Source organism: Manis javanica, chromosome 14 (genome assembly GCF_040802235.1).
Source record: "Manis javanica isolate MJ-LG chromosome 14, MJ_LKY, whole genome shotgun sequence".
NCBI classification, from domain to species: Eukaryota; Metazoa; Chordata; class Mammalia; order Pholidota; family Manidae; genus Manis; species Manis javanica.
Window position 1 is genome coordinate 51,336,865 of NC_133169.1, and position 12,978 is coordinate 51,349,842.

Genomic DNA, 12,978 nt, shown 5'->3' on the forward strand with positions numbered 1-12,978 from the left:
AGGTCTGCCCTCACGTGGTGCAGTGCGGACAAGGGATGCCAGCAAATTTCTGCATCTTTTCATGTATGTATATCCTATCTCATCCCTTGAAGGTTTTGAGGTAGCTTATAATTTGAATACAATAAAATAGTGGTAACATGAAAGGAAAATACGAAGACAGGTGAAAAGTTAAGTCTTGGAGAAAAAAACAAAAATATGCAACTGACCTCTTTGGAAACAGCCTGGCAGTTCCTTAAATGGTTAAATGTAAAATTACCATGTGATCCAGCAATTCCATTCCTGAGTACATACCCAAGAGAACTAACTGAAAATGTATATCCCCAAAAAACCTGCACTCGAATGTCAACAGCATTATTCACAGTACCCTATAAGTGGAAACAACCCAGGTGTCCATCGCCTGATAAAAAGATGAGCAAAATGCGGTCTATCCACCCAATGGAATACTGACTCATGCTACCACATGGACCAACCCTGAAAACATTAAGAGAATGAAATCAGTCACAAAGGCCTCACATGGTATGATCTCATTTATCTGAAATGTCCAGAATAGACAAATCTGTACAGACAGAAAGTAGATGAGTGGCTGCCAAGGATGGGGAAGAGGAGGGTGGGGAATGCAGGTAATGGGTACAGGGTTTCTTTTGGGGATGATGAAAATGTTCTGGAGTCTGCTAGAGTTGATGGTTGTACTATTTTGTGAACATACTAATAACCACTGAATAATATACTTTATCAGAGTGAATATAAGGTATGCAAACTATATCTCAATTTAAAAACATTGTAAAACTATGTGACTGATAAAGGCTGCATCATTGATATAATTAAATTTCAAGTTTGCCTGAGCTTCCTGGTAGCCAAAGGCATAAAGGAAAATGTCATCAGTTGCATGCATATCAAAAGGAAGAATACATCCAGCCAACAGAAGGAGCAGAGCTTTAAGCAGTTCAGCTCGCTGGAATAAATGTTGCGTAGGAGGTTGATGGCAGGGGTACTGGTAAAGTGCTGAATTAGTGGGTCAATCAAAACAAGAGGCAGTTAACTATGCAAAATTAATTCAAACAGCTAGTTATGAAGGGAAAAGGAGGGTGCCGCTGGCATTTTACCCAGGAAGCTGTGGACAGGTTGAAGGTGTTATTTCTGGGAGGCAGTGGGAGACTGTGAGGGGAGCAGGCGTGTGGGGAGGGTCCATGTTCCTGGTCCTCAGTGTCACTCCCTCCTAACCAGGTAGGTCTTTCCGGCAGTCCCTCACTTCCCAGCGTATCCACTCATGTTCCTCTGGAGAGCACTGCTCTCGCCTCCCCTTGTCTCGCATCCACTGACTCTGGCAGGTTTTATAATTTTTAAAAAGCAGAGCAAGGAGAGGATCCATTTCTGCACTGCTTTGAGAATGGGAGAAACTCAGCTCCCTGAATTCATGTGAAGACGTAAAAGGAAATAAGCAGCGCAGTCTTGTCAGCCCTTTGCCATTTCAGCTCCGAAACACCAGAGGGCGATGCTGTTCCGCAGAGAGACCAGCTGCCGCCTGAGACCCAACAGCCCCAGGCCAGGATACGGTCAGCAGTGTACCCCAGAGCACGAGGAGTGAAAGCACAGCCTGGGTGGCTCCCAGCGCACCCCCCCAGCAGCCCCAGCCCCGCGTCCTGCCCATTGCTGGCTTGTACACCGATCTCACATGATCTTACCTTCCCCCTGGCCTCCTGTCTCTCCTCAGCCTGGGAAGTAGGGAGGGGAGTAGGTTATAGTGTCAGGGCCAGCTAGGCAGGACTTTTTTGCAGGAGGCCAGGGTGGTCTCTCCCAGCCTCATGTATCAACCAGGGGAGGCTCCGTGGCCCCAGAAGCACCCTGTGCTCCTGGACAGGCTGGACCTTCTGCAGAACCTGGGGGATTCCATGCCCGGCATAAAGCCCATCTGGCTCCCAATCCCAACGCTAAAGCTTCTCTGATTTCACCATGATTCTCTGACATTCCATTTCAGATGGTCCTCTAGGTCTTCCTAAAGGGCTTGGATATCCTGAGGCAGAATCCTCTGTTTGGAGGAGGCCTGTTTAGTCTCTAGTATGTGTCTGGCCCAAGCAGAGCCACACATTGAGCTTCTCAGGTATAGGGACGGTCACAAGGAAGATGGATTCTGGGGCACCCAGACTGTGAGCACAATAGGCTTTGCTGTACCCAAGAGCCTTGGGGCTACTGGGCACTAGGAAGTTGCAATTTCTTTCCTAAATTCTTCCAATATCCGGTCTCCAGAATTACTGGCCTGGTTGCTCTCTGTGTCCTCCATATAAATGACTTTCTTTAAGGAAATCTTGCTCCCCTCCTTTCCCTTGCCTGGAGCAAGAGTCCCTTCCTGCTGAGGCCTGCTGAAGAGGGTGCTATATGCCAGGACCATGTGGCTTCAGTATGCTCTCCCTTCTGCCCTCTTCTGACACCTTGGCCTTGGCAAGGGACCCTTCACAGATGATTAAAGGAGAGGAATTTGAACAATTCCATTTTGACAACCTGATAGAGCATGTGCACATCCTCAACTAAGAGAGCACAGGATCTCCAAAGCCGGTGGGTCGTCCAGATTCTTCAAAGTGATAAGAATCATGTTACCAAATTCAGACTTTTGAGGCAAGAAGTTATTGGATTTATAAAAAGGGGCACTGTTCAGAGACGGGTAAGATTCCTCAAGGGAGGAACAACCTAAGACAGGCACAGTCGCAGGGGGGCCATCAGATGAGAATTTGGGGATCAACAGAGGTGAGGCTCAGAACCTCACCCCCCCTGCTTTGAGAGAAATCTTCTGCATCCGTGGATGTCTTGCTGCCCTTGTCTAGCCTGGATTAATACTTAGTCCATAGGCACACACCTGATCATCTGATCATCTACATTTGCCCTCTTACAGCACTAAACTATGTTTTCTACCTTTATCTTGCATCTACCTACCACTTCAGCATTTTATTAAAAATAAAAATAATAATAATAATGGAGAAATGTGGGATCAACATATAAATCAAGTACAAAAATCAAACGAATATTCATATTTGACCTGACTGTTTATAGGTCATAATGCGTGATCAAAACCGAAAGTTTCTGTGATGAATGCCCTTGTACTGTTCACCATGTAAGAATTTATTCACTATGTAAGAATTCGTTCACCATGTAAGAACTTGTTCGTTATGCTTCAGAAGATTGGAGACTGACGAGAATTAGGCTTGAGATGGATTAATGATTGTACATTGAGCATTGACCCCCCTATACTGAATTTTATTGTTGTTAACAACCATTTGATCAATAAATATGAGAGATGCCCTCTCAAAAAAAAAAAAAAGGGGGCACTGTTAATCATTACACAATAAGGAAATAAGTATAAACTGGGACAGCCCTGAGGCAACAAGGACCTATTATCACACTAGAGATGGTGGGAATTTTCCCAGAGGTTCTCCTTATTGCTCCTTCTCCCACCTGCTCAGGGCAGGGAGCCTCAGAGAGTGTGTCGGGAGCCTCACTCCTGCAGACGGCCCTGATAAGCCTGCCTGGAGCTCACCGGCTTCCTCCCAGGAAAGCTGGGGAGGGCTCTGGAGGCATCCTCATGGCCTTCAGCTTGTGAGTTCCCTCATGCAGCCTGAGATTCCAGAAGCAGGGCTGCTGCTACGACACAGGCCTGCCACCAGCGGGGAGGTTTGTCCTGAATGCAGCTGACAGGCTCTGGGAGCGGACTCTGATTTGGGTGAGGCCAGATCTGCCCAGCAATAGCAGGCTGGAAGAGAAGCCTGATCGGACGCGTGGCTCCTCCGCCTGCCCACCGGTCATGCCAACCACCCTAAGTCCTTCATGAGCCAAGCAGAGCTGCCCTGGCCCTGCAGAAGTCTCCAGCTGCCACAACCCAGGCCAGAGACATCCTTGGGCTGTGCCTCTGCCGAGACCCCTTCCTTTGCACCTCCCCCAAGCCCTGTGCTCCTGAACCGTGTCTCCGTTACCATGTGGCTGGTCCACACCAGACACAGCTCTTCCTCACCACCACATTCCTGGGCCCAGCACAGAGCTGGCTCCCCGGGAGTGCCTGCCTTGCCCACAACTGGGTCAAAGATCCCGTGACTACAGCCTCTACCACAGGACACGTTTTAGAGGCACAGCCCATGGGTTGAGGTGCTTCCTTCTGTGCAGGAACACTCCCTGTGCCCAATTTGGTGGCTTCCTCTTCCCAGGCCTCTCAGAGCGCTGGAAGAGAAGCCCTGGGGGTCAGAAGCCATTCCTAGCTAGTCTGAAGGCCACCACATACTTGGAGATCTGGCCCACGCCAGTGATGACAGATTACATAGGGAGCATCTCTCAGCTGATGGAGAAGATATGCAAGAAGCTGAAGCCAGTCTGCACAGCCGTGGTCATGAAGAGGATGCTCTTCCTGCCAAAGCTGTGGAGGACAGCACAGCACAAAATGTGGCATGTGCCATCTCCAGCAGCTGTAACTCAGGGCGTGTGGCAAGCCCTGAGCCAGGCAGCGGGGCAGATTTGGTTTTTTTTCAGGGCTGTCACAGACTTTTCTCTGCATCACATCCTCCCACGTTCCCCCGTGGTCCAGCCTCAGGGTGTTCAGCTGCCCAGGAGGTACCTACTTCTGAGAGTCTGAGCCTCCTGTAGAGGCGCCACATCAGGAAAGCAGAGAGCAGTTTATGCAAGGCCCACATGGACATCTGCTCTTTAGAATAAGCCATGGGCAGACTCTGCCGCCACGGTTCTGGAAGATGGGTGCAGTACAGATTGTAGCCACATCTAACATCAGCAGTGCCGTAATTCCTTCCCTGCAGAACCAAGCCTCCCTGTTTGGCAGTGGGCTTCGACCTTGGCTGCCCTTGGAATCCTGGAGAGTTTCAAAAAATTCTGGTGTTGGCACCCCAGGTTCTTAATGTCTGGGATGCCGTTTGGGTATTTGGATTTAAAATTTTTTCCCAGGTGAGTGTAAAGTGCAACCAAAATTGTGAACCACTGTTGTATGGGAAGTGTAGCTTCCAGCAATGCCAGTAGTGACTGCAGTTGGCTGAAGTCTGAATGTCAGACACTGATGGGGACCAATGGCTGGAAGGGAGCCCAGGTGTGAGCAGAACAGTCTCCCATCCCATTTTCCAAACTCAGATCTTAGGCTGCTGGGCTCAGGGTCCCTGTGGACTTTGTGCCTTGGGGAGAGCCAGCCATCCTCTGGGAAGCCTTCCCCAGCACTGCTCTTTAGTACTCCCACCTTCCTGCTGGGGTCCCCACATCATACTCAGGGGCCAGTGGGGCACTTCTCCCAGAGATTTGAGACTATCTCCTCCAGAATGTGAGCCCTGGGAGGCCCAGAACCAGCCTGCGTCAGCTCTGTGGCCCCAGAGTCAGGCCAGGGGCCCAGCCCACAGCAGAAGTGGGTGCTCACCGTCTGGCTCTGAGTCTGGCTAATGACTCTTTGTGGACAGATCACGTGTCCTCTAAGAGGCAGGGGTGGAGTGGGGAGGCAGTGATCATGGCAGCTGTGTGTTTTTTGAGGGGGTTGGTGGTATAAAGACTCCACTTTCCAGTGGGGCCACTGCCCCCTCTCCACCCTTAGCCAAAGCCCTGGAAGGGAAAGACTGGAGAACTGAGCAAAAGTAGGCTCCAGCAAGGGACTGCAGGCGAGGAGAGCAGGGAACCTCATGGCTCCGCCTGTCACTGGCCTGCTGGCCTGAGGGACCTCCCTTTCTCTGGGTGGAAGTAGCTTGAATTCAGTCCAACCTAAGAGAGGCAGTGAATTGACAAGGGGCCCTCTCCCACCTTTCCTGCCTCCTGCCCTCCTTACCTGTCTGACAGCTGCTCAGACACGAAGGAGCCCAGCAGCATGCTCACGACAAACAGGGAGGACATGAGGGGTGTCTTCCAAGTGCCCTCACATACCAGGCCCCGCTGCTAGGGAAGAGCCCCGCCAGGCAGCAGGCCAAGCCCCAGCGCAGCTCCGCGGGAGGGTTAGCCAGCTGCAGGGCAGCTCTCCTCCCCTGTGCCAGCCTGTCGCCTTTGTGCAAAGGTGGAGGCCTCACAGCCCTGGGCTTGACTCCTGACTCTCCCATTTACTGGGGCAAGTGGCCCTCCTCCCTGAAACTCACCTTCCTCCTCTGCAAGGGAAGGCAAGGCCTCTGGAACTGCTCAGCTCCCACAGGCAGAGCTGAGGCTGAGGCTCTGACTGGGGAGCCCCCAGCTGTGAAGCTTATGAAGCCCAGGTGACACCCGCACAGAGGGGCAGTGCTTGGAACTCCCAAGGGGCAGGGCAGAGGGCACGGCCACTGGTCCAGGTGCAAAAGTTTCCTCTGCTTTGTTGAAAAGCGTTAAGTGGCCCCAGGGGTGTCTAAGATTATATTTTCTGACCAGACCCCTCTGGAGAATCCTGTGCACCCAGGTCATTCCCACCACAGGCCAAGCTTGTGACTTGCACATCTCTGTGGAGCTCTGCTCTTTGTCTCCCCTCTAAGCTCTTCCACCCTCCTTCCCACCCAGTCTTCCAGGAAGTGTGGTTGCTCCCATTGCCTGGGGCCTGCGGGCTGCTGTAGCCCCAACAAGTCCCTGCTGGTGGATCCATAAAATGGGGGTTTTGGCCAGAGTTTCAGTTCCCAGCTCTTGTCACAAGCCGATTCAGCAAAATCTTGAGAGAGGTTGCAAAACTTTCAAAGTATGTTCAGTGAGCTTCTGTTTATTTAAAAAAATAAGCAGACGCCAGTAGGCATTTCAGGGCTGTGGCTTGGAGGTTGCTGTGTGTGGCAAGATGATCCTGTCTCGAGGGAAGGCACCCTGCCTCCTACCCAATCCCAGCTCCACTCGCAGTGGTACTGCTTCCACGGCACTTACAGAGCAGTTCAGTTCCTAATCCTCACAACTTCCCTGAAGTAGATTTAAAATAAATTCACAATGTTTATGTCTTCAGTAGAGGGAGGTGTTGATAAGGAGCATGCAAGAGAGAAGTGTTAAACCGAAATCTAAGGAACCCCAGCAAACAGGAAGCTCAGAGGAGGATGGGTTGTGCTATGGAGCAGGGGCAGGTCTGACCCCCGCCCTCCTGCCCTAGGGCCTCTGCCAGGGGCAGCCCTGAAATCCAGCTCTGAGTATTCCAGCAGCTCAGCTCAGGATCACAGTGCAAAAGTGATAAATTTGCACTGCAGAGGATTGGTTGTTCTGAATGCTGAGACCTGAGAGAAGGCTCTCCTATCTACTTCCTTCCACAAAGGGGTCACTCTGTGGTGTTGAGGATAATGTCCTCGAGAATACCCTGTCCTGGAGACAATAGCAAGATTCACTGGGCTGCCTCTCCTGTGCCCACAATGCTGGCCACAGGCACGATGCCCAAGCCCAGCTCTGCAGAAGAAAAACCCACGTGGGCCAGGACTGCTGCTCCCCACTCGTCAGGCACAATCCCAGGGTAAGTCTGAGACATATCCCGAGCAGGGTTGCTGCAGCTGGGCTGCCAGAATAGTTTCAGGGGAAGAGGCGCAAATGCTCCAAAACTGTATGGTCTGATTCAGGTGCCCTGTCAGGCAGGCCACAGGTCAGAAGGGGTAGACAGGACATGCGCCTGAAGTAACGGCCACCCGCTTCCAAAAATCACTGGCCAAAGTGTCAGGAAAGAACCCGGGATCTGCCCCAAACACAGAGAGATTAGTGATTGAGGCCCCAGAGCCTCATGAGATGAGTGTGACCAATGGAGTTTCACAAAAGAGAAAACTGAGGCTCTGGGACTGGTGTTCGTCTGAAGTCACAGTAAGTAAGTGGGCATGTTGGGTACCAACTCAGGCTTTGGGGCCCAAACTGTTCCCATGTTCTGCTTGGATGAGAACCCCAGAAGCAGCCAAAATGAGCTTATTAATACCATCTCCTACACTTCTTCAAGGAAAATGGCCCAGCACTAGGGTAGAGGGCCTCCACCACAGCCCTTAGCCTTGCACAGAGCTGAGAAAAATCTCAAGCCTTGTATAGGTATTAGTTGGTCTATTACTGACCATCACCTTTCCATCTGCAGTTAAGCAGAAAAGCTCTTCCAGAGATAATGTGCTCCTGTTTGTGGTTTTAAAATATTTTCTGGTCAGGACTTTGCCTGAGGCTAGGATAGATAGGACACAGATACAGAAAGGACAGAGGAAGGCTTCCGGATGGGCAGCCAGGCATTGGGAGGGCAACTGCAGGGAGCAGGGCTGCCTGCCTAATTGGCAGGGGCACTAGAACCTGAAAAGGCAGGACCTCTTGTTCAAAAATTAAGAACTTCAAGATGTCAATAGCAGTGCAGTCCCACAAAGTGTGGGGCTGTGTGACTGCACCAGTCGCATGCCCCTGAAGCTGGCCCTAGTAGGGGGTTAAGCATGGCCTCTGGGGAATGGAGCAGGAGAAGTTCTGAATTAGGGTGCCAGGAAAGGGGGCTAAGATGAGCTCCCCATTGCTTTCCTCCTGGAGGCATAGATCCATGGCTCTAGGTCCCCCTTCCATCCCTGGAGAAGGGTTCACAAAGCCCGTCAGAATCCTACAGCACAGGAGGCAGCCACGGCACACTGCAGCCATCTGCCCCAGGCCCATGGCGGTGGTATCTGCCCTTGGACATCCTGCTCACACACAGCAGGGGAGGGAAGTGGACCTCAGAATAGGTTCCAGGGCTGGCCCTCTCTTGGGGGCCTACTGTGCCTAAGGAGTCTTTTTGGAAAGCTGCGAGGGGCCTGGTATTAACACACCAGGATTGGCAGACAAAGTTCCAGCTGCAGCTCATGGTATTGACTGGCAGCTGCGTCTGGGGAGGTCTCTCCCTGTGCACCAGGTAAAACCTCAACCTGGACAGGGGAGGGTTCTTGACTCTGAATAAGAAAGAATTCTCGAGCAGGTCAGCTGAGTATAGGTAAGGAAGGAGTTCCCTAAAGTGAGAGTAGCAGGGAATGGTAGTTTCCTTGCAGGCAGCTAAAAACAGGAAAGTGCAGAGGCAAAGAGGGAAAGTTCACTGAACTCCTTCTCGGCCTAGGGCAGATTCCCTCGCCAACTGCATAAGCCAGTGTCACCTGGCATCCAGTGTCTGCTTGGATCTGCATGGCATGGGGACCAGCCTCTTCTACCCCAGGATTTGGGGGAGCTGTGGAGCATGGGATGGGAGTGAGATTATGCTCTGAGAACTTGCCAAGAAAGGAGATTTTCTTCCCAAAGAAAGGCTACTTAAAAGCAGATCGCAAAGCTGCAGTTCTGTCTGGGTCACCCAGGTGACTGGGAAATTGCAAACCCAAATCAGAACTCTCAGCAGCCGCTCCCTACTTATCAGGAGTAAAGTGGAGACTAAGTGAAGACTTGGAAATAGAATGAAATAGCAAAAAAACAAAGACACTTACCACTGGAAAAGCGCAGAGACAAAATGCAGTGAGTTTAGCAGTGAGAAAGCTTTATTTAAAAGTAGGTACTTAAAGAAAGGCAAGTGTGGGTGACCTCAGAGGGGAGGCATGCTTCAAAGGCTTGGATTTCTGTCTTTTAAGGATTTTCAGGAATGTGACAAAGGGCCAGGGGGTATAGACTTGTAAAGTGGTCTCAAAATGCTCATTTCTGAAGGGGAACCCTCCTACACTGTTTGTGGGAATGTAAATTAGTTCAACTGTTGTGGAAAGCAGTATAGAATTTCCTCAAAAAACTAAAAATAGAAATATTGACCCAGTAATTCCACTCCTAGGAATTTACCCAAAGAAAACAAGATCCCTGATTCAAAAAAACATATGCACCCCTATGTTTATCACAGCACTATTTACAATAGCCAAGATATGGAAGCAACCTAGGTGTCAATCAATAGATGAATGGGTAAAAAAGATGTGGTACATATACACAATGGAATATTATTCAGCCACAAGAAGAAAACAAATCCTACCATTTGCAACAACATGGGTGGAGCTAGAGGGTATTATGCTCAGTGAAATAAGCCAGGTGGAGAAAGACAAGCACTAAATGATTTCACTCATCTGTGGAGATAAGAACAAAGCAAAACTGAGGGACAAAACAGCAGCAGAATCACAGACTCCAAGAAGGGACTAGTAGTTACCAAAAGGTAGGGGCTGGGGAGGGGGGGCAGAAGGAGGGAGAAAGGGATTAAGGGGCACTATAATTAGGACTCACAATATAGGTAGGTCATGGAGAAGGCAGTACAGCACATAGAAGACAAGTAGTGACTCCATAGCATCTTGCTATGCTGATGGACAGTGATTGCAGTGGAGTGGGGAGAGAGGACTTGAGAATATAGGTGAATGTTGAAACCATGATGTTGTTCATGTGAAACCTTTATAAGATTATATATCAATGATACTTTAATTTTAAAAACCTGAAAAAAATGCTTATCTCTGGTGAGAGACATTATGTCTCCCCTCTTTCATTACCAGTCCTCCAGGTAATTCTGCAAAATTAACTTAATACAAGAAATTGGTCAGTTCCTCTCCAGGGGAGCAGCTTCCCTCTGGGAACATATCAACCAATCCATGTCAACCCAAAGTGGGTTGAGTTATTGTCTGTTTACCAAGAATATGCTAAGAATCTTACCTCCTAACTTCCTGGTTTTTAAAATGGAATCTTAGCCTTAAGATGGAATCTCTCCTTTTCTTATTATAGTGTTTTTATCTTGGCTTTGGAAAATTAATCATGATGCCTGTTCCATGTCTCTGCCCTATCTCAATAGAACTGGAGTCCAGTAAATCAGCTGCCAGTCTAAAGAGGGGCACTTTTCTCCCTGGGACTATTCTTGGGGAGGCCAGGCTTTGGGGTTTGAGAGTGTTTCTTGGGGCCCCAAGACTAGCCAGGGCCAGGGAACTCCCTGTGGTTAACAGTAACATGGTAGGGCCCATGGGAGACAGACTTCTCCTTGCTGAGACAGAACTATCCCTTTGGTCTCTGTATGTGCATATGTGCATTCACATACAAACACACATGGGCAGCACAGCTCCTCCACACGGTCACTTCCTCCACAAAACTCAAGGTCAAGCATTCCTTATAGGACAGGTCAGGTGTGCCCATGGGCATGCATGAGCCCAGCAATCCTTGGGGGGTGGGTGCTGTTCTGGGCTACTGTGGCCTTGCTCTCTGGCCAGTGAGGAGAAGAGTTCTAATCCTCATCCTTTTCCAGATGGATAGAGTTCTAAAACGTGAATCCATTCATATAATCATTTTAGGTAACTAATACTTGCATGAGGCTAGGCATTTGGTGATTGCTTAAATTGTTGATGAATGAATGTTGAACAATTGGGAGTAATAGAAAATGAGTTTGGAAAATGTCTGGTATCACACACCGTCCTTTAAAAATCACCCTCAACCTTGAACTCTCCAAGTGGCCAAAGTCTGGCAGTTTGAGCCTTTACCAAAGCCATAAAGCACCATAAAAATAAGTGTATCCGTCTGACCTGCATAGAACTGAGAATGCCAGAAGGCAGCCTGATATAGAGCAAAGAGCACAGGCTCTCATGCATCCTGCCACTTCTGGTTGTGTGACTTTACACATCCATTCATCTCCATCAGCCTGCTTTTTCATCTTCAAAGAAGTGACAGTAATACTCTTGGGGCTGTTGAGAGCATTGACAGGAAATGTCAGTTGAGCATCTGGCATATTACAGGCATCATTAAGTTTAGTTCCTTTTCTACTAACCTCATGCCTTTGACCTAAGTAAAACCATGACTTAGAACAAACAGCATGAATGAGTAAGCAAAGGTTACATGGAAACCTGACTAGACAAGAGAATTCTTAGAAATAAGAACTTTCTATTCAATGACTAAAAACTAAAATGCTGCTATCACAAGGTGCAATATCCCTTTAATTATAAATGAACTTCAATCTCAGAGATGGTTATAAATGAATAAGTAGCCATAGTCCATTTAAGAATAAAAAATGGATTTCTATCATGTCCTCTTACAATTTTTTTTCATTCCAGGGGGAAGAATTGGGAGTAGTAGTTAGTTAATAATAGAATACATATCCACCCCAGTTTCTTTTTTACAACTTAGTTGCAACTTAAAGCTAGAAATTTCCTGACCATTGTTGGGGTGGGGTGGAGGGGGGAAGCTGGCTATTTGATTCTTTTTGTTTATAACTGCTTTACCAAGTTATAATTTACATACAATAAAATTCACTTTTTATGTATGCAACTCAGTGGTTTTCAGTATATTCACAGAGTTGTATGACTATTATGACAATAAATTTTAGAATATTTTCATCACCCCTAAAAAAACCTGGATGCTCTTTAACAGTCACTTCCCATTCTTTCCCTGCAGACCTGGCAACCACTAACATACTTTCTGTCTATGTGGATTTGCCTCTTTTGGATATTATATAAATGGAATCATACAATATGCAGTCGTTTGTAACTGGATTCTTTTAATTAACATAATGTTTTCAAGAGTCATCCACTGTTATAGAAGGCATCAGTACTGCATTCCTCCTCATGGTTGAATAATTTGCATTGTATGGGCATACCACATTTTATTTAGCCATTCATCAGCTGATAAGACATATAAATTGTTTCTACTTTCTGGCTATTATGAAAAATGCTGCTCTGAACTTTTGTGTACAAGATTTTGTGTGGACATATATTTTCATTTTTCTTAGCTATACATATAAGAGTAGAATTGCTGAGCCACTGCTCATTGTGGCTTTGCATTTCCCTAATGACCAATGATATTGAACATCCTTTGTGTTGAACCCATAGATCAGTTTGGGGAGTGTTACCATCTTAACAATGTTAAATCTTTAGCTTCATGAACAGAACATGTGGTGGCTTTCCATTTATTTGGTTCTTTCTTTCAAAGATGCTTGGCAGTTTTCAGAGCACAAGTTGTATATTTAAACATTTTGTTTCTTCAAGAACTTCCTGTAGTATTTCTTGTAAGACAACACTGCTAGCAAAAAAATTTCTCAGTTTTTTGTATCTGGGAATGTCTTTATTTCATTTTTGGAAGGTAGTTTTGCCAGATACAAGGTTCTTGGTTGATGTCTATTTTTTTTCTTTCAGAACTTTG

The 12,978-nt window shown here is 47.9% G+C and overlaps 1 pseudogene; it reads right to left on the reverse strand.

Moving 5' to 3' along the window:
• LOC140846029 (solute carrier family 22 member 4-like) overlaps positions 1-7,408 on the reverse strand; it is a 51,366-nt pseudogene extending 43,958 nt beyond the window's left edge.
• Between the last annotated feature and the right edge of the window lie 5,570 nt (positions 7,409-12,978).